The sequence below is a fragment of the Elaeis guineensis genome, chromosome 6 (genome assembly GCF_000442705.2).
Source record: "Elaeis guineensis isolate ETL-2024a chromosome 6, EG11, whole genome shotgun sequence".
In the NCBI taxonomy this organism is placed as follows: Eukaryota; Viridiplantae; Streptophyta; class Magnoliopsida; order Arecales; family Arecaceae; genus Elaeis; species Elaeis guineensis.
Window position 1 is genome coordinate 32334807 of NC_025998.2, and position 23794 is coordinate 32358600.

Genomic DNA, 23794 nt, shown 5'->3' on the forward strand with positions numbered 1-23794 from the left:
CTATTTGGTTGGGTCGCATACCATTGTGTACACTGATCACTCAGCCATTAGACACCTTTTAGTAAAGAAGGATGCCAAGGCGCAGCTATTTCGATGGATTTTGCTGCTCCAGAAATTTGACTTAAAAATCAGGGACAAGAAAGGAACAAAAAATATAGTAGCTGATCACCTGTCCCGATTAATAGATGCACTCTCCAACGAACCACCAATTAGAGAATCTTTTCCTGACAAGCAACTTATGTCCGTGATGATTGAACCATGGTATGCTGAAACAGTCAATTACTTAGCCATCGATGAAATCCCTACATATTGGACTACTTAAGACAAAAAAATAAATTCTTTTCGTAAGTGAAGTACTTTATTTGAGATGATCCTTACTTATTCAAACAATATCCTGACCAAATCATTAAGAGATGTGTCCTAGACCATGAGGTTAGAAGTATTCTATCATTCTATCAGGACCAAGCATATGGTGGTCATTTTGGAGCCAAAAAGATAGCAGCAAAAGTGCTCCAATATGAATTTTATTGGCCTAACCTATTTAGAGATGCCCATAAATACTACAAAAATGGCATTAGGTGCCAACAAATATGTCGGATCATGAAGAGAGATATGATGCTTATGAATCTGATTTTAATTGTAGAAATTTTTGATATGTGGGGAATAGATTTTATGGGATCATTTCCAAAATCTTTTGGAAATGAGTATATTCTAGTAGCCGTAGATTACGTGTCCAAATAGGTAGAAGCAGTGCCATGTTGATCCAATGACAGCAAGATTGTTGTCCAATTTCTTAAGAAACATATTCTCTCCTATTTTGGTATTCTAAGGGCTATCATCAGTGATCGCGGAACACACTTCTGCAATCGAGCCTTTGCATCACTGATGAAGAAATACAATATTATCTACAAATTGGCTACACCCTATCACCCTCAGATCAGTGGATAAGTTAAGATCTCAAATCGACAAATCAAATAGATACTAGAAAAGATGATGAGCACAAGTAGAAAGGACTAATCACTGAAGCTAGTGGATGCACTTTGGGTATACCGCACAGCTTACAAGACCAATTTAGATATATCACCATTTAGGATTGTGTTTGGCAAGGTATGTCATTTGCCCGTAGAACTCGAACATAAGATGATGTGGGCAATCAAGAAATTGAACATGGATTTGGATGCAGCTGGAGAACAAAGGAAATTATAGATGGATGAACTTAAGGAGATTAGGAATGAAGCCTATGAGAGTGCGAAAAAAATTTAAAGAAAGAACTAAAGTATTCCATGACCAAGCAATTATTAGAAAATTTTTAAATCTGGACAAAAGGTTTTCCTATATAACTCTAGGCTTCACCTTTTCCCCAAAAAAATTAAGATCGATATGGATTGGGCCATACATAGTCAAAAAAAATTTTCACACGGGATCATAGAAATTGTAAACCCGAATAATGATACCACTTTCAAAGTGAACAGTCAATGATTGAAACCATTCTTGGAGTTGAACACTAAAGAAATAGAGGAGGTTATGATTTTGTATGAACCACAATAAGACTAAGATGTTTGGTTGAAGACGTTAAGCTTAGCGCTTATTAGGATGCAACCCAATTTCTTTAAATTATATCTTTTCTATTGAATAAATAGAGATACCTGCCTTGAGGCTTCAGACTTTTAAGCCACCATCACACCAGATCATCTTCAACATGGAGCACATATTCAACAGATGACATCTTTCTTTTTCTTTTTTGCATTGCATTTTCTTTCCTCCTTTATTGGAGACAATGTAGATTAAGTTGGGTGGGGGAGAAACAACTTGAACTAAATGAGTCCTCGAATAAGTTAAAGATAGTAGTAATTATGTATCTTTAGGCTACAGAATTAATGTTAATCATGTATTCTTAAATAACTGATACATAGATTAGAGGATTCTCGAAATACTGAGGGCTCAAATATTAGGAAAACCAATAAATGATTAAGTCGAGAACAAACAATTGATTTATGAGCATTCTTAATCTCTTCCTACTAACATCAAATGAAAATCTAGCTATTGTGAGTAGGAGTGAAAAATGTCAAAATAAATTTCTTCATTTAATAAAATTAATTAGCACAAGTTTTTTAGCACCACTATCGAGTAACCGGATCTCTTCACCTAAGCAAGCATTAAGTCTTGCATCAAAAAGTGGAAAGTGTGAAGAAACTTGAATAACCATTTTAGCTGACTCGAGTAGTAAGACCTGAGGGGTGTTCTACACCTAACTTTTTAAAGTCAACTGGCTTGGGAGCCATTGGTCTGAAACTCATTACAAGGGTCTAACACAGATGGGATTAAAATATTAAGATATAGCCACTTTAACTTGTAACTTTTTAGACTTGAGTAAGTAAGTCCGAGGGATGTTTTTACACTCAATGCCCTAAAGTCGACTGGCTTGAGAGTTATTGGCCCAAAGCTCACTACACGGGTCTAATAAAAAGCTTAAGGGGTTAAGGTATTGCACACTGTACTTAAAAAAAAAAGAAGAGAGAGAGACAAGTACATCCTTCTCATTTAGAAGCTAGATGATTTAACGATAATAATAGGGAGATGGTCAGGAAAAGTCTTTAAAAATTGTTCATGTTTTCGACTTAACCATTATAATTCTAATATTCCAATGATGTATTCATTAACCTTCTAATTAGATATCAGCTGCAATTAGAAGTGCATGATAGGGCATTCATTTCTTAGCACTAGGATATGTATTATTACTTCTTTTCTTACTCGAGGATGAGTAAAACTTAAGTTGGGGGGCATGATAAATATATGAATTAGGATGTTAGAAGCACTGATTTGTTATTAATTAATCGTTATTATCGAGAATTTGATACTTCTTGATCTCTTTTGTAGGAATTAGGAGATTGGGCGCATACAAGCTAATCTAGGCTTCAATTGGCTCAAAACCAAGGCAAAAGTCAAACATCTAAGGGGCTAAGTGCAGCCATTTGAAGGGTTAAGTCACAACCAATGGCCAGGAAGCAATCTCCAGGATCCAAGGGCCATCATTCAAGGAGCCATTCATCTAAACCCTAGAAGATATGATGCCACCTCATCTAAATCTCCTTATGTGCTGCCTAATCCCTATTTAGTAGGAAATTATTCATGTGAAGAAAGAGATGGAGAGAAGGATGCGCCTTAAATCTTCACACCATCTCCTCACGCCAACTCACAATCCTCCTCTCCTTAAAAAGTCTATGCCCAAACCTCTTTCCATAAAACAATAATTAGAGTCCCCCCTCCCAAAGACTTTCCTCATGCGCTCACCTCTCCCCATGCTATTCTTCCATGCTAAATCTTTCCCTTAGGCACCACATCTCATGCTCCCCTCCTTCCTAATATCACCCCATGCCACAAACTCTTCTAAGCTCACACCAATCCAAGATCTCTCATGCTCCCTCACAGAATAAAGCATCTCATGCATCCCTTCTTATCTACCTTATCTTCACGCCCCCAAATCTCCTTCTCTTAATCAAACACCTCTCCTAATTTTGTTGCATTGCTTATTTCCAAAAGAAGTACATGCCCTCATCTCTTTTCACGCAACAAGCTTTTCTCATGCCATCAAGGGAGCATGCCTTCTTTCTGACACACCAATATTCCATGCCCCTTGGTCTCTTGATTATCCCAACCCTCCATTCACTAAGGTGCCTCACATATTCACTTAATAAACCCTAGCCAACCATCTCTAATTCTTAGTCCCATATTGCTAAATCACATAAACTTTCCCTACACCTACAAATTAAGCCCAACACCTTAGATTCATCCGAAAAGCATCAAGCAAAGCCTTACGCCCTAGCCTCTTCCTCTCATCATGCCTCCCCTTCCACCTAGCTTCCTCACACCATCTTTAAGCCTTCTTTCTTCCTCCACCAATCCAAGCTTCCTTCTCCAACTCATCCTCTACCAAAGGGCGGCCAAGGGATCTTCTTCAAGTGGAAGCATGCAGAAAATTTCAGCAAGCAAGATCTACACCATGAGTGGCTAGAGTTATCAACCTTAAGAGACAGATGAAGTCCTATACTAAAGAGCCTGTTGCTTATCTTTCATATATATTTTATATCTTTTTTTTATGTAATAAATTTTTTTTTTTTGAAGAGTAATCTTATGCTTAATATCTTATTTTAAGTATTTTTTTTGATACAATCTGTGCTCTATGGAGATGAGCCGTGATTATCTAAAGATACGGTTCGTACTCGAGAAGAGATAGGTTGTCTCCCAACTTGACTCTCTTCATAAGAATTAACTTGAATAACTTATACTCCAAGGGATGAGTCATGATCTCAGAATACGACTCATGCTCATAAGGGATAGGTTATATCAAGATCTAAATTTCAAACTATCTTTGCATGCGAAAAGAATACCAGTCCATTTACTCAAGATAGATTCTCAATCCTGAGTGTTTTCTTTGCTTGATCTACATTAAGACTTTAATTTTTTTGATTTTATTTTTCTTGCATCATCTCTTCAATTCTCTTATAAAATATTCTTTCAAAATTTATAATTCTTCAAACACAACTTAGCCTATAATCTCTATGGATTCGACCCACTCTAGCTATCCAGCTGATTTGAAATTTACTATTTATTGCGCATTGACGACAATGCATTAATATGAGAATTTTTGCTTTATTGCTTTTATTATTTTTAAATTATATTATTATATTGATGTGGATCTACTGAGATTCTTATAGTGCTGTAAAGCTTACAACCCCCTCCTTTCCTTTTCTTTTGTAGAGTTATTGGATACTTGTACTTGACTATGGATGGGATTACGATTAAAAGGAATGAATAGTAAAGCATCATTGATATTGGTTGGATAATTAAATTTTATAATTATTCAAATTTGTTATTTGTTATGAAATTAGATCATTATTGTTTATGGATATTGAGGTTGTAACATATTTTAATCCTTATATGATCTCTAAGGTGTCACTTTAGGGTTCATGCGGCCATGTCAAGTGGTCAATCTAGGCTTTGGGTTCAGGGTGTGACACCTAACCCATTTGTTGATGAAAATCTAAGAGATTAGAACATCATATGGAGTAACAGGAAAGTAAAACCAAGCACTTGCCAAAGGGACCATTGCCAGAAACCTACTTCTCTTATATAATGAATCAGTTTGATTCTCAGCTTTTGCTTGCAAGCATCAGATTAATCATAAAAATTTTTTTCCCTCTATCTTTCCAAATAAAACACATATGCGCACGCAAGCGTTCACATACACACACAAGGATTGCCATAAATAGCAAGAAAAAGGGAAAAGAAAATGCTAGCTAGTGAGGTCCACCCACACCCACAATCCTAAAATATAAAAGAAAATAGTCATCCTATATAAGGTGGTTATTCTATAGCACAGTCTTTGGGCTCTTGGGCTAGCCGAAGTGAGCAAGCCTAAGGGAATCACATGCCTAGCACATGAGAAGAGGGGATGATCTTCTCCCAATTTTGTTGAGTTTGGGGGCTTTAGCCTACCAAAATTGGGTAAGAAAAACCCTAGATCCTATCTCTAAGTAATGATCTCCCTCTCCTTGGATTTCCATCACTGATTTCTCGAGAAATCACCATCGATTTTGAGCTCTTCTTTAAGTCTTTTCCTTGGGATTTCACTGAAAAGATTACGAATCTCTTCCCTTAGCCTCATTGGACCTAGTTAAGGGATTAGCCATGTTTTTCTCTTCTTTTCCTAGCTTATTATTATCGTTTGGAGCTAGTGAGCCCCCATATTAGGCAAGAACAAGCACTCCCCATTATGAGTTTTTTTTTTGTTAACCATTGGTGGCTGCGGCACTACTGGGGTCATTTGGCTCTTCTTCGACATTAGGTGCTGCTATTAGCCATCGGCCCAAGTTCCACTGCCATAGCAAGGAGAAGGTGGAAAGGGGAGAGGGATGCTCTATTTTGAATAAGAGAGAGAGAGAGCTATTTCTCTTCACTCTCTTTTCTTTATTCTCTCTCTCTCTTCTCTCTCACTAGTTAGGTTGAGGGTTTTATCGAAAATGAGGGGGGGGTGGGTGTTTAGGAGACTTGGTGGCAGACCCCTGGTGAATCAATATAGGGTTTAAAATAAATAAATTCCACCTTATGATTTTTATACTAACATCGAGATGGGTTATGTAGGAGAACAATTCTCGAATAGGAGAATGTCAAGCAGGTTCCTTAGCACCCTGTTCTTAAATCAAAATATGGATTGATATTTAGTGTGTTAAATTCATTATTAGTAATGGTAAGGATTTCTCAACACAATGATCTATATGAGTATGAAAATTATATATATTGATGTTGTTGTATGATCATTATATATTTATATGTACTGATATATATATCATATTTTGATGAGTTGATGTTGTATGATTTATGATTAATTGATGCTTAATTATAGATATCATGTTGAGAAAAGAAATTCATAATTTAACAGAATTGATAGGGTGTGGGTAGCATCTGGATTAGTTGTCATATAAGAAATGTGGTATGTATGCTGGGTCAACCTTGGATTGGGATGCAATATTATATTTGACTTACCATGGATTGGAATATGACTATGACTATTCTAATAGTGAAAAATCAAATATGACTTTAATATAATGAATGGGGCATGGGCAGCATTTAAACTGATTATCATGCAAGAAATATGGTATGTATACTGAGTCAGCCTTGGACTGAGGTGCAACATTATATTTTGACTTATTACAGGCTAGAACATGGTTGTAATTATACAATATCAAAAAAATAAATATAATTTTTATAATTATAAGAGTGGAAAAAGCGAATCATGTTGACTAGTCGACTATGTGTGAAATGTGCATATCAATCATGGAAGGAGATATAATACTATGGTTGCCGGCCATAGGCCGAAGCATTATTTGTTTGGCCTGTCATAAGTTAGAGCATGGTTGTAACTACTATAATATTGAAATCAAATCAAGATGATGAGCCATGTCTAATTAAGGGGTATCTATGTCCACCTTAAATCTGGGATATAATACGGCTGTGCTATCGAGGTGTGCAGCCTAGGATAACATGAAGCTAACATTCATTATCTTAAATACAATAAAAGATGCATCATAAATAAAATATAATCAAAGATTCAATTCCATCATTCATTAATAATTAAATAAAATTGATTCAGAGTATCTAAATCCAAAATTAGATACTAAACTCATATCTCAAAATTCATAAAATAATTGACTACAAGTTCATAATAATCTAATAAATTAAGTTCAATTATAAAATTTTTGTGGTTGCTAGTGCAGACCTCCAAACCTAGATCTCTCATCATTCCTAATAGTCTTGCTCCTCTATAAAAAAAAAATAAAAAAGATATGAGCTATGCTAGCTCCATACGTAAAATCTATACTTATTGAATCAGACATCAATTTTTCTATGATATTGTAATATTTAAAAAATAACATATATTATAAAAATAAATCATTTCATAGAGTATATAATATAAGTAAGACAATCATACATGTATAAATCATGAATATTTTAATCATGATTCGTAAATCATTCTTGTCATGTATTCATGTTATAGTTAAAATATTTATTCATGACATAGTTCAGAAAGCTACCCTCAGATATTCATGCTATAATTCTTTATATCTATGACAGAGTTTATATTCTTAATCCATAAAGTTTTATTTCATATGCCAACTTTATATCTATCTGTGTTCTTATGGATACTAGCTCTGGATATTGATTTTTTAATCTACAGATTCATTTATAGCTATCTGAGAGTTTTTAAAATTTTTATATCTTTTTTTAAAATATACATATATAGATAAAAAAATAATAAAGTTCATACTTCATAAACATGCTATTTTTATAAAATATATTCATAGAATCACTTGTCATAATAAAATATATCTTTCATATTCCATATACTGATCTTTATTTTATGAAAAATATGATTTCATTAACAATAGATCATTTACATAAAAAATATGATAATTTAAAAATTAATAAAAAATATAAGATCCACTTACCTCATCATCTTAGACTTCAGACTTCACTAGACAAATTTATTAATTTTATTTAAAATATCAAAAATATGATCAATTTCTATTTGATGAATTCAATAAAATTAAATCATAAGAAAAGAAGATAATTAATCGGATAGTTGGTCCAATAACCTGTCTGAGCATCGGGATAATTCAAGGCCTCCTAGTTGAGTCAACATGAATCCATGAGATAAGGAGACATCACTCGATCTAGGATTCATAGTCTTCTTAGAGAGAAAGTAGAGAGAGTCTTGTATCTTTCAAAAGAGAAAATTATGATTAAGATTATCAAGGGTCATGCTAGGATGACTTAATATATAGGGTTAACAGTGATCATATTTTATGAATATCTAGTCAGGGTTAGTTGGGATCCGATATATTGGATGGATATCAAAGTGATTATGGGTCTTCTTTCTAAAAGAATTTCTTGGTTCATAGTAGATGAGAATGACAATAGACTCTGGGTCCATGAATTAGATAGAAAGAGAAAGAGAGAGGGTATAGAGAGAAATTCTAAACAAAAAGAGAGAGAGAGACAAGAGAGAGAACCCTTCTCTCTCTTTTTCTTTTCTTCTTCTTCTTCTTTTCTTTTCTTCTTCCTTTTCTTGGCTGAACAAGGTAGGAATAGAGGTGGTGGCTCGAAGATCGATGGTAGGTGGTGACATAGGAAACCGATGGTGGTGGAGCAGCGGATGGCTAATGATGGTGGAGCAGCGGATGGCTGGCAATGGTTGCCAATCAAAAGAATCATGGAAGAAGAATGAAAAATAGGAGATCTGACCCCCCTATTCATGGATTTTCAGTCATTGGCTGTTCATCGACAGCCATAGCCTCATTGGGACAAGCTATGGGGAGGTGGACAATCTGATCAAGGGTCCAACATCAAGTGGCGGTAGTGCCAGTGGCCGAAAAAAGCAAAAGAAAGGTTAGAAAAATAGGATATTCCTTTTGTGATGGATTTTTGATAAAATCAGTGGCTAGTGGTGGCACCCAACACCATGGAAAGAAGGAGAAGAAAGAAAAGGAAGGTAGGGGCTTTTACCTTGGTTCCAGTGGCATCCCCAACCATAATTTTTTAGGGACACAAGTCTATGATGCCATGAGCTTTGATGAAAGGAGGAAGAAAGAGGGAGAAAGAAGGGAAGATGCTCATGGTGGAGGGTCTTGGAGGAAGGGGAGTTCTCTTTGTAGAGTGCCTGAGGGTCCAGGTGGCCCTAGGACTCCAGTTGCTTTCTAAATTCATCAAAGAAGAAGATCCTGAACTAGATTCATCAGGGAAGAAGAATCCCGAACCGGATTCATCAAAGAAGAAGACTCCCATCATGAGTCTTCTTCTAGCTCTCTTTTTTTATGTTTCTTTCTTTTTTTTTTGTTTGCTATTTAGGTGGGGTTTTGGGCTATCTTAGAGATGGACTAGTCTAATAGACCAGGCCATCACAATTTGGACTAGTCGACATATGTGAAACATGATATTTGTGATGTCAATTATGGATTGAGATATGGTTGCGGGTCACAAGCGGAAACATGATATATGTTTGGCCTACTACAGGCTGAAGCATGAGCGGATCTAGTCCAATACTAGAATGATGATGTGATTACGATCCCACTATGTTAATTAGATGATGAAAAATAATTTTATTGGATTATTATTAAATTGAATTATTGCTTAGGTGATATATGTGACATGGATCTTAGGATTTCTATTATGGTGACAAGTATGCAATGGAGTAGCTATACGGTTAAACTTAACATGTATGTTGGCATGGCATATATATGTGTTTTGTAGCATATATATTGATTCGTTAAGTATTATTCAATGATCTCATTGTGGAGGTATGAATCTTACTATTCTGCTATTCATTAAATATTAGTTTAAAGATATTTCATATTCATGCTGGTGTGAGTATGAAGAATTCTCATTGAGTTATAAAACTTATTCCCTCTTTTTCCTTCAAAGTTGCAGGATACATAACATTAGTCGGTTGGGCATGGAGTTCGAGTGATAGAATCATTAATTTGTTAGTCTGTTGATTTTTTGATATGAAATAAATATATTAATCTTGTGGACCTAATTTGGTAGTGACGGATTAGTTTGGTTTGATAAATATAGTTGAATTTTTGTGATTAATATGATTCTTTAGTATTCTTGTAGATTTGTTTATTATTCTGGCCTTACATGATCTTTAGGAGATTACTTTAGGATTTATTGGCTGTGTCATATGATCGACTCGATATTGGATTCGGAGCATGATAGGTTAGCTCTATCCTAATGAAGCATGGATCTTCTGTGATATATAGTTTACACCACAAAGTGCTGTGTAATGCTTGACAACCACTATTAGAAGATGGACAATTATCAAATAAGATGCTATGCACGATATATTGTTACTATAACTGTCTATGTTTTGATAACTACTATTAGAGCAATTCAACAACTCCTCTGATTTGACATTCAATCAGCTCGATAAGCATGAATCGCGACTATTAATCGGTTGATCGACCAACAATCGATTATTCTCAACCTCTCTAGCAAACTCCGACTATGATGACTCTACTGATTCCAAATCGATGACCATCGGTATATCAAAATTATCGATCGATGGTCATTCGGACTTCCATAATTATCGACATATTCAAACTATCGATATAGAGTCGGCATACCAGAAATCGTCAGTTTAGAAAGTAATAATGGCTAGAATATGATCAGTGATCGATATAACATCCATCCCATGATTACATAGTACCGAAATAAGTGAGACCCACATCTCTAACTGTTACAAATGGTTACCAATAACTCATCTATAAAAGGAGGTAAATGAATAGCATTTGGGTAAGATACTTTTTTGAGCTGATACTCTATCACTTTGAATATTTTATCTACTGTTCACCACTCTCTACTGACTTAAGCATCGAAGGGTCTCCATCGGATATAATTTGATCAGTATAGACTTCTTTTTGTAGATACTCTTCTCCGATGATGGACGCAACAGAGGATTGGTCACAATAGATTGACGCATCAGGTAGGAAAAGATGAGAAATCATGATAAAAATTAGAGCTCAAAACAACTCTATAGGATCCGTCAGGCAATCTTTCCATCAGAAAGATCTTCCTCCTGAAGAAAATCTAGCTTTTTCTACCATAGGATCTTCCAGATCTAATGAGATCTGAGGTGGAATATTTTAAAAAATTATCCTATGATTATTTCAGATCTAAGATCTATTAGATCTAATTTTTATTATCTGATATTAAATCTAAAATTAAATCTGAAAGTATGAGGAATAAAGATATACCTCTAGGATAATTTGATTACCTATAGATGATCGCAACAATGCCCGAGGTTCTGATGTAGCCACGCAGTCACTTGGCCTCTACCGGTATCTACTCAAGCAGGATCTGGATCATCTTCTCCACGTGAATCTTTGCTCCAAAAATCAGATCTGTATCTGATCTGAAAGTCCTTCAAAAGAGCTTCTGAAGTTGGAGCAGCGGTTCTCACAGATTGCTGCAGCCTCCTGATCAAGGAGCCACCATGCCTTGGATTAGCACCAGATGGATGCCCAACTTCTTGGGCGTGAAGAGGAAGAGAGAAGACTAGAGGGGCATGGAGAGGTGGAGGGGTTTCAGGCTTTTGCTGGGTATGGTGCATCATCACTTAGCCCTAGGCACAGATAGGGTTTAAATAGACCCTGCTGCACCATGCAGTGCCACATCATTCGACCAATCAAAAATTTCAATTAATTCAAAAAAATTTGATTGATGGAGTGATGTCATCTGATCAAATCAGATAAGAATTCCAACAATCTCTCCTACTATTGGCGCCAACACTGGATAAGCTCAGTGAGATTGGCGCCCAATAGTTTGAGTTGATCAAGGCATCAGAGTCCTCATCTCATGGGACTCTGATCCTTATCCAATTGGGGCGCACACCCAATCTGATCATGGCAACTTTGAGGTTAATTTAGCAGATGGACACTCTATGAAAACTCTCCAATGATCTCTTGCCAAGTGGCCTTCAGTCCAAGGTCCATGGGTCAATGTTTGATCGATATCCTAAAATGGAAATGACAGGTGACAGGAATTAGCAGGTATTTTTCTTAAATTTATCTTATGAATTAAGACAAATCTTTCTGACCTAGACTGGCTCCAGTCAGACTGAGAGTAACCTTCTCAAGGTTCTCTAGATGAGTCAAATCATATTTGGCTCAGTCGAGATAGAAAAGATTACACGAGGAGAAAGTTAGGCTCAATCGTGTGCTAGCAAATTTTCTTGAACCTAATTGGATCTAATCTAAATCAATCAACTAGGCTCGCTTAATTGATGATATCCAGACCCTAGCTCTTATTTGTGTATCCCAGTTAGGTTCATTTTCATATGGTAATGAGACATGTCTGATCTCATCATCGACATGATCGAAACTCCTTTCGATAGACCAGAACTCTTCTGATTCAGACAATTAGAATGATCGATCATCAAGATCATTCTAATTTCTCCCAAAATCCACCAGTGAACCTAGCAGTATATGGTGGCAACCCATCAGAAATGAAGACGAACCTCTTGGTGCAGCTACCTGTGTGATTGAGTTCCTCTATCATGAGTCCCGACTGAATTAGGGTTAAGGTGAACTTGTCAAACCCAACATCAGTCATATGAATCAATGATCGATCCGAGTTCGATATGAAATCCTAATGGAAAACTCTTTTTCATTATTTCACTCTGCCATGGCTATGGACTTAAGGACTCGATCTTTCGATCATCATAGGACTACTCCTCTCATCTACCGAGGTTGATAGATCTCATCTTGTACGATTTGGTTCCTATAATGAATATGCTACAGCCAACATACACCTCAAATTTGAATGGCTAGAAGATCGAGTTATGGTGTAGTCAAACTATAACACACTCAAGGTAAACTGTTGATATATCTCAGGTCAAAGAACTAGACACACAGCTGCAGCATCGAGCTAGTCATCGATGAGAAGGTAGACTTCCTTATGACTGCTCGAATGGTCACGCTCAGTACTCTCATTCTCAACGAATATCTATACTCTCCTCCGGTATCTCACACGTAGACTCAAGACATATCTATCCTAAGAAAGTGATTATACACAACCTTCCGATCGATCACCATTCTCGTGATGATCTTATGGTCAGGAGCAGTTTATGAGTTAGTTATGTAAATTCAAGTCTTAAATTTTCAACTCTTAAAATATGAATCAACATTCCTACAAACTCAAAGATGTTCACAGACATAATGTACACAATGTGATAGCAGAATAACCCTTTTATTCATTTATAGTCAAAATTATAAATTTGCCCTTAGATTTGTACAGGAATGTGTCAGCCAATCTGGCATCTAGGACACATATCTAACAAACTCCCACTTGACTAATGCCAATTGGCTACATATCTAAGTCCCATTTCTCAAGGTGGGCTTGGATCTTCTACTGGCCTAATGGCTTTGTCAGCGGATCTGCCACATTGTCTGTGGAGTGACTCTCTTAACCTCGACATAACCTTTTTCGAGGTAATCACGGATCAGATGGAATCGCCGCTCATATGCTTGGACTTCTGGTGAGACCTTGGCTCCTTAGCCAGGGCTATGACACCATTATTGTCGCAGTAAAGAGGGATGGTATCCGATGACATCACTCCAAGCTCTGGGCAAACTTCTTGTACCAAAATACCTCCTTCGCAGCTTCCGATGCAGTAATATACTCTGCCTCCATGGTGGAATCAGCAATCACCGTCTGCTTGAAACTCTTCCAGCTAACTGTACCACCATTGCAAATGAACAGACTCCCAGATATCGACTTTTGATCATCTATATCAGACATAAAGTCTGAGTCTGTAAATCCCTGAACCTGAAGTTCTCCATTCTCAAAGACTAGAAATAAATCCTTAGTCCTTCTCAAGTACTTAAGGATACATTTACAGAAGTCCAGTGCTCTTCGTCTGGATTCGACTGATACCTGCTTGTGACACTCACAGCATGGGCTATATCAGGTCGTGTACATAGCATGGCATACATGAGGCTCCTATTGCCGAAGCATAAGGATCTTGCTCATGCGTTCAATCTCCTCAGGTGTGCTAGGGCACATCTTCTTGGAGAGATGAATGCTATGTCTAAAAGGTACTAAACCTCTTTTGGAGTTTTTCATGCTAAACCTTTTTAGCACATCCTCTATGTACATCTTCTGTGAAAGTCCCAGCATCCTATTTGGTCTATCTTTATAGACCTTAATACCCAGTATAAAGGATGCCTCTCTTAGATCTTTCATAGAGAACACCTTAGACAACCATATTTTGACTGAGGTTAACATGGAAATATCATTCTCAATTAGGAAGATGTCATCTATGTACAATACGAGGAAGACAACTGCGCTCCCACTGACCTTCTTGAATACACATGGTTCCTCCTCGTTCTTGATGAAACCAAATATTTTGATCACATCATTGAAACAAGTATTCCAGCTCCGAGATGCTTGCTTAAGTCCATAAATGGACCTTTGCAGCTTGCAGATCTTGTGATCATCATCACTGGATGTGAAACCAAGCGGCTGTTCCATATAGATATCTTCCTCAAGATATCCATTTAAGAATGCCATTTTCACATCCATCTGTCATATTTCATAATCGAAATAGGCTGCAACAGCAAGCAATGTGCGGATGAATTTTAGCATAGCTACGGGCGAGAAGTATCTTGATAGTCAATGCCTTCGCACTGACTATAACTTTTCGCTATGAGCCTACCTTGAATGTCTCCACATTCCCATCTGCACCTATCTTTCTCTTGAAGATCCAATTACACCTAATAGGTATAATATCTTCAGGTGGATCTACCAATGTCCAGACTTGGTTTGAGTGCATCGAGTCAATTTCTGATCTCATTGCCTCTAACCATTTCTCAGAGTCGATATCTGATATCGCCTCGTCATAGGTCTTGGGGTCATTACCATGAGCCTCATTTTCCGTGAGAAATATTTTCTTTATGTCCTCTTGTATAGTACCTAAGTACCTTTCAGGAGGATGGAAAATCCTAGTCGATCTACGAGGTGGAAGAGGTTGTGTTAGGACTGATTCTAATTGATTTGGTTCCTCATGTTCTTTAGCTCGTTGCTCTTGGGAGATATTCTCCTTGAGCTTAATTATTCTTCCGATGCCATCATCTTGAATGAACTATTTTTCAAGAAAAATGGCATGTCGATTTACAATCACATTGTGATCTTTTGGAATATAGAAATAGTATCCTAATGACTCTTTAGGATATCCTATGAATCGAGCTCTAAAAGATCTGAACTCTAACTTGTCTACCTGCTGTCTCTTGACATGAGATGGACAACCCCAAATTCTGAGATGACTCAGACTTGGCTTCTTACCATGCCATATCTCATACGGTGTGGTAGGAATGGTTTTAGAGAAATCCGATTCAATACATATATTGCTGTCATGAGACAATATCCCCTAAGAAACTCAGGGAGGTCCGTGAAGCTCATCATGGAACGGACCATATCTAATAGGGTCCGGTTTCTTCGTTCTGAAACCTCGTTGAGTTGTGGCATTCCAAGTGGAGTCTATTGAGAGACTATGCCATTATCCTTAAGATAGTCTAGAAACTCTCGACTAAGGTATTCACTCCTCGATCTAATCGAAGAACCTTAATGGGCTTTCTTGTTTATTTTTCTACCTCATGTCTGAATTCTTTGAACTTTTCAAAGGCTTCAGACTTGTGTTTCATTAGAAACACATACCCGTACCTAGACATATCATCGGTAAAGATAATGAAGTAGACATAGTTGCCTCTAGCCGGCACATCAAATGGTCCACACACATCTGTAGTACTAGGGCAAGTAGGTCTGTGGCCCTTTCCCCATGTCCTATAAAAGAAAGCTTGATCATTTTGCCTTGAAGGTATGATTCACAAACTGGATATGACTCAAAAGTCAACGGACTCAATAGCCCAGATTTCTCTAATTTGTTAACCCTATCTTCCGCTATATGACCTAGCCTTAGGTGCCACAGATACCTATCATTTAGACTATCTCTAGGCCTTTTAATTCCTATGGCATTTACATTTTGCTCGATATGAAATATAGATACATCAATATGTAGCTGATAGAGATCATTAATAAAAAAATTATTTGCAACTTTATTATTTTCATAAAATATGTTACAATAGTTCTTATGAAAGCTAATCACATAGTCTTCTTATGCTAAACATAAAACAGAAATCAAATTCCTGCTTGCTACAGGCACATAATAACAATCTCTAAGAACTAAATCTAATCCTAACGATAATCACAGAGGGTAGGTTTCCACGATCACAGCAGCAACTCTTGCTCCATTTTCGATGCATAGCATCATATCTCCATCCCTCAGTCTCCTGCTCTCCTCAAGATCCTGCATAGAAGTGCACAAATGAGTACTAGAACCAGAGTCAAGTACCCAACTGGATGCAGAGGAAATCATAAGATTAGATTCTATAACGAGCATACCTCCAGAAGGACCATCCTTCTTGTTCTTCAGGGTGGCCAGGTACTGAGGATAGTTCCGCTTCCAATGGTCATCTGAATTGCAGTGGAAATATTTTTCCTTTTCAGCAGCCTTCTTCTTCGATTCCATTTTCTTCTTCTTTCCATCCACCTTCTGCTTCTTCGCAGACTTCTTTTTCTTTCCAAAAGATTTTCTCTTGAAAGAAGTCTTCTCCACAGTAAGGACTGAGCCTTTTGAACCCTTCAAAGAAGGCTCAGCCATAACCAACATATTCATTAACTCAGCCAAGGTACACTGCATCTTATGCATATGAAAGTTCATGATGAACTGACCATATGCATCAGACAAGAACTGAAGGATCACATCAATATGAAAATCTCTGTCTAAGATGACATCGAGCTTCTCAAGCTCCTTAAGGTCCTTGATCATTGTCAAACAATGATCTTGGACTGACTGTCCATCACGTATTTTAGCTTTAAAAAGTCTTTGGCAGACTTGATACTTGGCTGTGCGACTTTGTTCACCAAACAACTCTTGTAGGTGAGCCAACATTTGATGGGTAGTCATAATGTTCTCATGCTGGCGCTGCAAGTCATCAGACATGGCATCCAACATATAGTACCTGGTTTTGTTATCGTCATCCATCCACTTTTTCAGAGACGCTCTCTGTTCAGCAGTCGGACGTACTGGCATGGTAGGTGGATCCTGGTTCAAGACATGAGTCAGTTTCTTAGAATCCAGAATAAGTCTGTAGTTCCTCAATCTGTCCTTGAAATTGGATCCAGTCAATCTGTGGGTGTCTAGTATTTTGGTCAGGGGGTTGGACGCAGACATATTTTCTGTAGAGAGTCAAAAGTTTCTAGTTAGATTTTATAATCAGACTTAACCAATTTATTTAGGAGTTTTATTTTTAAATAAATCAGGCTCCCACTATTTTCTCAGATCCCTACATTCCCTAGGTAGAGATGTGAAAATCTTCATGATTAGTGATTTCTAGTGGGTGGTGCAGTCTCACCGACTGGCTCACCACCTCACCTAACAGTTATTGGTGATGGATCAACCGATGAGTGGACAACTCTTATTCAATGATTCTCTAATCATGATGCATCCAAAACTTGGTCTCTAATTCATGAAGCTCACCGTGCCTGAAATATTGCTCCAATCCTTACTTAAGTCAGACCCACCATTTGCATGAACTAGATTCCTGATTGGGTCTCTCACCGTATCTGAAATATTAAGGATAACCCATCCTCTAATCCATAGCATCCAATGCCTAATAGACATGGTTGCATCTTCCCGATGCAACTGAACCACTGTTACCAGCCAAGAACAATCAACCCCGGGAAGGACCCGTACATCCACAATGGTGGAAGATCTTAGACTTAATATTTTTTTAGAGAGATTTGATTTAGGTCTCATTAAACTTGACTTGACATAGTCATAACAATTATAACTAACCTAGTGGCATGGGTTAGCTCGAATTGTTAGCCACCTCAAATCAGAATTGGGTCGACACATATGGCCAGGTAAGTGAGACTGGTGGAAGGGATATGCCCTTAACTCGATAAGAACGCTTTCGAGTCAAATAGCTCCCAATTAAAAATCAGTCAATCAAATCTGTCCAACTTATCTTAGACACCAAATTGTCGAACCAGAACCAATTGGGTTAGCCTACAATCCAGACTCTAACCACTGAGCCAAATTAGGTCTTAACTTGATCGAGTCACATCTAAATATGATTCGACCTTGATCTAGATTTAATCCTATTAGGCTGGTCAATTATTAGCTTTCATGATCCCACCTAACCAACTTTTGATTCGGTTTGATCAACCGCTAGACCTAATTGAGCTACCCAAGCTCGAACCCAATTTTATGAAAATGACTTAGATCTAAAATTCTCAATTTTAGACCTAATTAGACTTCATAAGCTTAATTCATTAATCAAGTCTTGGGTTCATAAACAAAACATGTAAAATAAATCCTAAGATTTCAAGATCTAGGATTTTGCAGAAAAGTAAATTTGATTTTTGATTAAGGATGAACGCGCAGCACCCCTACACACCATAAGAACATCCCATTGAATGGGAGGAGAGGGTCTTAAACCCTATTTTGTTCTTATAACCAGACGGCCATGAGAAACACCTTAATCAGAAATATTAATTTAACTACAAAACTAGTTAGATATAAGTTACATATCACATATATAATTTTAGATCTAACTTATACATGCTTTGCATACATCTCATGTATTAAAATATGATCTAATTAGCATGTTTTAATATCTGATACATCACATGTAATATCTAAAAAATAAGATTTAAATTGAATAATTCAATATGAAATCTATTCTAGACAATTACTAGAACAATTCTACAACCAGTCTAGACATGCAACAGATCAATCTTATGTATTAATTAAATTTTATTTTTTATTTTTTGATCTGAATATAATATTTATAATATAAAAAAATAAAGAATAAATTAGATTTAATTTATATTTTAATCACATTAAAACATAAAACTACAAGACTATTCATAGATTAAACTACTCCTAGTCTAGTCATGCATCTCATACATGTTAGATCTACTTAGATTTAATTTTAAATTTTTTGATTTTAGATTCTATCATATCTGATATGACATCTAAAATCCATCAATATCAGATAAATAAAAATAAAAATTAAATTTAAATTAGATCTGAAATAGAGCCATTAATCTGGCTCTGATACTAGTTGAAGGAAAATCTAGCTTTTTCCGTCGTAGGATCTTCCAGATCTAATGAGATCTGGGGCAGAATATTTCAAAAAATTATTCTATGATTATTTCAGATCTAAGATTTATTAGATCTAATTTCTATTATCTAATATTAAATCTAAAATTAAATCTGAAAGCATGAGGATTAAAGATATATCTCTAGGGTAATTTGATTACCCTATAGATGATCGCAGCAATGCCCGAGGTTCTAATATAGCCACGCAGTTGCTTGGCCTCTACCGATATCCACTCAAGTAGGATCTAGATCATCTTCTCCACGTAAATCTTTGCTCCAAAAATTAGATCTGGATCTGATCTGGAAGTCCTTCAAAAGAGCTTTTGAAGTTGGAGCAGCGATTTCTCGATAGATTGCTGCAGCCTCCTGATCAAGGAGCCACCACGCCTTGGATTAGCACCCGATGGATGCCCAACTTCTTGAACATGAAGAGGAAAGAGAGAAGACCAGAGAGGACATAGAGAGATGGAGGGGTTTTAGGCTTTTGCTGGGCATGGCGCATCATCACTTAGCCCTAGGCGCAGACAGGGTTTAAATAGACCCTGCTGCACCATGCAGTGCCACATCATTCGACCAATCAAAAAATTTCAATTAATTCTAAAAATTTTGATTAGTAGAGTGATGTTATCTGATCAAATCAGATAAGAATCTCCACAATCTCTCTTACTGTTGGCGCCAACACTGGATAAGCTCAGTGAGGTTGGCGCCGAACAGTTTGAGTTGATCAAGGCATCAGAGTCCTCATCTCATGGGACTCTGATCCTTATCCAATTGGGGTGCACATCCAATCTGATCATGGCACCCACTTTGAGGCTTAATTTAGCAGGTAGACACTCCACAAAAACTCTCCAATGATCTCTTGCCAAGTGGCCTTCAGTCCAAGGTCCATGGGTCAACGTTTGATCGATGTCCTAAAATGGAAATGACAGGTGACAGGAATTAGCAGGTGTTTATCTTAAATTCATCTCATGAATTAAAATAAGTTCTTTCTGAGCTGGACTGGCTCTAGTCAGACTGAGAGTAACCTTCTCAAGATTCTCTGGGTGAGTCAAATCACATTTGGCTCAGTCGAGATAGAAAAGATTATACGAGAAGAAAGTTAGGCTCAATCGTGTGCTAGCATAATTTCTTTGAACCTAATTGGATCTAATCCAAATCAATCAAACTGGACTAGCTCAATTGATGACATCCAGACCCTAACTCTTATTTGTGTGACCCAGTTAGGTTTATTTCCATATGGTAATGAGACATGTCATGATCTCATCATCGACATCATCGAAACTCCTTTCGATGGACCAGAACTCTTCTGATTCAGACAATTAGAATGATCGATCATCAAGATCATTCTAATTGCTCTCAAAATCCACCAGTGACACCTAGCAGTATATGGTAGCAACCCATCAAAAATGAAGATGAACCTCTTGGTGCAGCTACCCGTGTGATTGAGTTCCTCTATCATGAGTTCCGACTGAATTAGGGTTAAGGTGATCTCGTCAAACCCAACATCAGTCATATGAATCAATCGATCGATCCGAGTTCGATGTGAAACCCTAATGAAAAACTCTTTTTTATTATTTCACTCTACCATGGCCATGGACTTAAGGACTCGATCTTTCGATCATCATAGGACTACTCCTCTCATCTACCAAGATTAATAGATCTCATCTTGGTGCGATTTGGTTCCTACATGAATATGCTACAGCCAACATACACCTCAGAATTTTGAATGGCTAGGAGATCGAGTTATGGTGTAGTCAAACTATAACACACTCAAGATGAACTATCGATGTACCTCAGATCAAAGAACTAGACACACAGCTGCAGCATCGAGCTAGTCATCGACGAGAAGGTAGACTTCCTTATGACTGCTCGAAGTCGTCACGCTTAGTACTCTCGTTCTCAATGAATATCTGTACTCTCGCTCCGGTGTCTCCACATCATAGACTCAAGACATATCTATCATAAGAAAGTGACCGTACACCAACCTTCCAGATCGATCACCATCCTCATGATGATCCTATGGTCAGGAGCAGTTTATGAGTTAGTTATATAAATTCATGCCTTAAATTTTTAACTCTTGAAATTATGAATTAACATTCCTACTAACTCAAAGGATGTATCACAGACATAATGTACACAATGTGATAGCAGAATATTCTTTTTATTTATTTATAGTCAAAATTATAAATTTACTTTTAGATTTATACAAGAATATGTCAGCCAATCTGGCATCTAGGGCACATATCTAACACCTCCCCCACCTCCAATGGTGGAGCCCAGCTCTTCACGTCCTGTAGTCACTATGGATGCATAAATTGCTACTTTAATACAACAAATAAAGATATTGATGGAGCTGGTACACAGACTCCAACAACAACAGACACAGCAATAGTAGCAGCCATTAGCGAAGGAGCCGGTGGCACATTCGGTGCCATCCAGGCACAGCCGTCGTCCTCGACGGCACTCATCCTCTTTATCTCCAGAACCATGATCGTCTCAGCATTCTCATCGAGTCAAGCAATCACTTACTCAGCATTCTCATTATGTCGCTCATCATTCATGATGATCTCCCTCTCCTTCTCATGTATATAGCATTAAGAAGGAGAAAAGGCCGCGTGCACCTTCTTCTCCATCCTCAAGTTCTTCAGGAGATTCTATCCTTGGATTTTTTCAGCAATGACGGCTTGATGACTATGAGCATAAATTCAAAGAGATCGACCACCAACTTATCCAACTCCAAGTGAAAGATCGAAAGTCTTCCAATGACCTTAACTTCCACATTGCCTAATCTCTCTCTCAACGTATCTTGGATGAGGAGATCCCATCTCGGTTCAAGATGCCGTAGATGGAGCTATACAATGGCTCCAGTGATTCGATTGATCATTTAGAGAGTTACAAGGCTCTCATAATGATCTAGGGGGTGACCGATGCCCTCTTATATATTAGCTTCTTGGAAATCATTTGAAAAGTTGCTCGAGCCAGGTATTCTGAGCTTTAGCCAGAGAGTATAACTGTTAGAATATGCTATGATTTCATATGTATAGTTTAAAATTTTTCTAAAAATTTATGCAGTGAAAGTAAATAAATTAAAATATTTTTTAATTTAAATACGTACCAAAATTGATCTAAAAATTATATCTATGATCATGATATGAATATGCTACCTTGATTTGAAATCTAAAAGAAAACAAACATTAGCAAAATCAAATCGGAGATCAGATCTCCATACCTTAGATCCTATGGATGTCTGAAGTTCTAATTGTAGCCACGCATGCATCTTATCTCTGCTGGTATCCATACAAAAATGTCTGATCGAAGCACCAAGATCTCGCTTCTCAGTATTGGATCTACATCTTTTCTTCTAGATCTCGAAGAAGGAGATCGCTGCGTGAACTCTTTCACGTAGATTCGACGGGATCTGAACCAGATCATCAAGAAGAGAAGAAGAACTTTTCTTCTTCTCCTCTTCTCTCTCTTTTTCTCTCTTAGATTTGATCTCTATCAGATCTAGGCATTGGGATGTAAGGAAGAAAGGAGGTGGAGGCATTGAGATGATTTTGTCCTAAAGAAGTCGCCCACTTCTTAACACCAAAAACTCAAACCCTTCTTTTAATTTTTGTCACACCAAATCTTCTTATCCTACACACAACCTCTTCTTAATGCCCTAAAAGATCAAATCTTATTTGATCTTAGGCGTTCAAATCCAAATCAATAGATAGAAGGGTGTGGAAATAATGTTGTGCGGCGAGAAAGGAACTCCCACAAAAATTAGCGCATGCCAAATTTTTTTTAGATTTTTGTCACATAAAAATATGATTCCTTACATATCATATCAGATGAGTTTTTATTCTATTTTAAATCAAATTTAAATAAAAATAAAATTAAAAAGAAAGAGAATCCCAGATAAGGTGGGGCACCAACTATTGGTGCCCCCTCTCCTTCACACATGCAAGAAGAAAAAAGGGGCGCATCTCAATGCGTGCCCTCCTATTCATGGCATGAAATATGAAGAAAGAGTTTTAAAGAATCTGGGCTCTCTGAGTCATGGTTCTTTTGATTTAAGTTGAGTCATAATCAGATTCAAATCAAATCTGAATCAAGTCGAATTCGAAAGGCTGTCAAGTCTGATCTAATCAAACTTGAAATTCAAATCTGATTTGGATAATTAAACTCAATTAATATTAAATTAAATTAAATTAAATTTAAATTAATTAAAATTTAATTCATAATTTAATCAGCTCTAATAAAATTATAATATTTACAATTAAGTCTCTGTGCTAACAATTAGCAGCTGCCAAAACTGTAACGATTACAAATTAGCAGTTTTTAAAATTCAAACTATCAATCTGATTGATAATTCAAATATAATCCAAGCCATTGATCAGGTCATGCTCCTTTTGTATGTGATCCCTCAGGTTATATTCTGTCTGATAGTGAGATATATCGTGATCTTCATCATAGTATCATCAAAATTCTTTTCGATGGGCTAGAATGATTCCAACTCACCTAAAC